Here is a 3,640-nt window from a genome sequence, read left to right on the forward strand (position 1 = left end):
CTGTGAGCTTTACCTGCGCCAGTCCAGGAGTACCAGGCTTAGACAGGTTTCTGTGAGACTGGCCGGTGTGGGTCCAGGCAGCCCTGGCTTGGCCAGGGCACTGTGAGGCTGGTGCAGTCTGGTCCTGTTGACACTGGCTTGGACAGGGCTCTAAGAGCCTGGCCCGGGCCGGTCAACGAGCAGTAGGCTTGGACAAGACTATGTGAGGCTGTCCCGGCCCAGTCTAGGAGGAGCTGGCTTGGACTGGGCTCTTCTAGGCTGGCCCCCATAGGTCCAGGTGGTGCTGGCTTGGACATGGCTCGAAAGACTGTCCCAATGCCGGTCCAGGTAGTGCTGGTTTAGACAGGCCTCTGTGAGCCTGGCCCATGCCGGTCCAGGTAGTGCTGGCTTAGACAGCTCTCTGAGTCTGGTGCAGTCTGGTTCAGTTAACGCTGGCTTGAACAAGGTTCTTTGAGGCTGGCCCTCCTCCGTCCAGGCACTGCTAGTTGGACAGGGCTGGAAGAGCTGTACCCAGGGTGGTCCAGGTGGTGCTGGATTGGACAGGGCTCTGTGAGCCTGGCCCAGGCCGGTCAGGAAATGGAACAGCTGGCTTGGACAAGACTCTGTGAGGTTGGCCCAGGCCAGTCTAGGAGAAGTTGGCTTGGACCGGGTTCTGTGAGCCTGGCCTGGTAGTCCAGGAAGAGCTAGCTTGGACACGCCTCTGTGAGGTTGGCCCGGGCCAGTCTGGTAGAAGCTAGCTGGCTTGGACAGGGCTCTGTGAGGCTGGCCCAGGCCGATGCATGTGTGGCTGGCTTGGATAGGACTTTGAGAGCCTGTCCCGCGCTGGTCCATGCAGTACTGCAATGGAGAGGGCTCTGTGAGCCTGGCCCGGGACGGATCAGGTGGCGCTGGTTTGGGCAGGGCTCTGTGAGACTGGCCCGGGCCTATCCAGGGGGCGCTGGCTTGGACAGGATTCTCTGAGCCTGGCCTTGGCAACTTCAGGCGGAGCTGGCTTGGACAGGGATTCTGTGAGGCTGGTCCAGTCGGGTCCAGGCAGCTGGCTTGGACAAGACTCTGTGAGGCTGGCCTGGCCCAGTCTAGGAGGAGCTGTCTTGGACAGGGCTCTTTGAGGCTGGCCCCCATCGGTCCAGGCAGCACTGGCTTGGACAGGGCTCAAAAGGCTGTCCCCCCCTGGTCTAGGTGATCCTGACTGGCACTGGGCTCTCTGAGCCTGGCCTGCACTGGTCCAGGCAGTGCTGGCTTGCAAAGGGCTCTGTGAGTCTGGTGTAGTCTGGTCCAGTTGAAGGTCAATGGACTGTTCTATGTGAGGGTGTCCAGGGCCGGTCAAGGAGCAGCTGGTTGGAAGAAGTCTCTGTGAGGTTGGCCAGGGCCAGTCAAGGAGGAGCTGGCTTGCAGAGGGCTCTGTGAGGCGGTCCCAGGAGGGTGCAGGCTTGGCTGGCTTGGACAGGGCTTTGAGAGCCTGTCCCACTCTGGTCCAGGCAGTACTGGCATGAACAGGGCTCTGTGAGCCTGGCGGGCGACAATTCAGGCAGCACTGCTTTGGACAGGGCCCTGTGGGACTGGCCCGGGCCTATACAGTCGGTGCTGGCTTGGACAGGACTCTCTGAGCCAGCCTTGGCGACTTCAGGTGGAGCTGGTTTGGACAGGGATTCTGTGAGGCTGTTCTGGTCGGTTCCAGGGCAGCTGGTTGGATAAGACTCTGTGAGGCTGGCCCGGACCAGTCTAGGAGGAGCTGGCTTGGACAGGGCTCAAGAGGCTGTCCCCGGGCTGGTCCAGGCAACCCTGGCTTGGACAGAGCTCTGTGTGCCTGGCCCGTACTGGTCCCGGTGGTGCTGTCTTGGACAGGGTTCTGTAAACCTAGCCCGCGCCCGTCCAAGTGGCACTGGATTGTTCACGGCCCTGTGAGTCTGGTGCAGGCTGGTTCAGGTGGTGCTGCCTTGGACAAGGCTCTGGGAGGCTGGCCCAGAGAGGTCAAGGTGCAGCTGGATTGGACTAGACTCTGTGAGGCTGGCCCGGCCCAGTCTAGGAGGAGCTGGCTTGGACAGGGCTCAAGAGGCTGTCCCCGGGCTTGTCCAGGCGACCCTGGTTTGGACAGAGCTCTGTGTGCCTGCTTGCACCGTTCCCGGCGGTTGTGTCTTGGACAGGGTTCTGTAACCCTGGCCAGTGCCGATCCAAGTGGCGCTGGATTAGACAGGGCCCTGTGAGTTTGGGGCAGGCTGGTCCAGTCCAGGTGGTGCTGGCTTGGACAAGGCTCCGTGAGGCTGGCCCAGTCATGTCGCGGTGCATCTGGATTGGACAAGACTCTGTGAGGCTGGCCCGGCCCAGTCTAGGAGGAGCTGGCTTGGACAGGGCTCTTTGAGGCTAGCGCCCATCGGCCCAGGCAGCGCTGGCTTTCACAGGGCTCGAAAGGCTGTCCCCCCGCTGGTCTAGGCAGCCCTGATTTGGACACGGTCTGTGAGCCAGCCTGCACCGGTCCAGGCAGTGCTGGCTTGCACAGGGCTCTGTGAGGTTGGTGCAGTCTGGTCCAGTTGAAGGTGGCATAGACCGAGCTTTATAAGGCTGACTAGGGCCAGTCAAGGAGCAGCTGGCTTGGAGAAGTCTCTGTGAGGTTGGCCCAGGCCAGTCTAGAAGGAGCTGGCTTGGACAGGGCTCTGTGAGGCTGGCCCAGGCCGGTGAAGGCATGGCTGGCTTGGATAAGACTTTGAGAGCCTGTCCCAAGGAGGCCCAGGCAGTATTGGCATGGACAGTGCTCTGTGTCTTGCCCCATGTTGGTTCAGATGGTGCTGGCTTGGACAGGGCAGTGTGAGGCTGTCCCAGGCCAGTCCAGCTGGCCCTGTCATGCAGAGGGCTTGTGCAGCTGGCCCCAGGCTGATCCAGGACGAGCTGGATTAGACAGGGCTCTGTGAGGATGGCCTGGTCAAGTCGAGCATCAGTTTTCTTGGACAAGACTCTGTGAGGCTGGCCCGGCCCAATCTAGGAGGAGCTGGCTTGGACTGTTCTGTTTGAGGCTGGCCCCCATCGGTCCAGGCGGCGCTGGATAAGACATGGCTCAAAAGACTGTCCCCACGCCGGTCCAGGTAGTGCTGGCTTAGACAGGCCTCTGTGAGTCTGGTTTAGTCTGATTCAGTTGACCCTGGCTTGGACAGGGCTCTGTGAACCTGCCCCAGACTGGTAAAGGGGCAGCTGGCTTGGACAAGAATCTTAGGCCTTCCCGGTCCTGTCTAGAGGAGCTGGCTTGGACAGGGCTCTTTGAGGCTGGCCCCCACTGGTCCAGGTCATGCTGACTTGAACAGGCTCGAAACGCTGTCCCCAGTCTTGTCCAGGGGGCCCTGCCTTGGACAGGACTCTGTGAGCTTGGCCCTCGCCAGTCCAGGAGGACCAGGCTTAGACAGGGTTCTGTGAGACTGGCCGGCACGGGTCCAGGTAGCCCTGGCTTGGTCAGGGCACTGTGAGGCTGGTGCAGTCTGGTCCAGTTGACACTGGCTTGTACAGGGCTCTGTGAGCCTGGCCCATTCTGGTAAATGAGCAGCTAGCTTGGAAAAGACTCTATGAGGTTGACCCGGGCTAGTCCAGGAGGAGCTGGATTAGAGAGGGTTCTGTGATGGTGGCCCGGGCCGGTCCAGGACGCCCTGTCTCCCAC

Source organism: Dipodomys spectabilis, unplaced genomic scaffold (assembly GCF_019054845.1).
Source record: "Dipodomys spectabilis isolate Male_0828 unplaced genomic scaffold, ASM1905484v1 ptg000463l, whole genome shotgun sequence".
NCBI classification, from domain to species: domain Eukaryota; kingdom Metazoa; phylum Chordata; class Mammalia; order Rodentia; family Heteromyidae; genus Dipodomys; species Dipodomys spectabilis.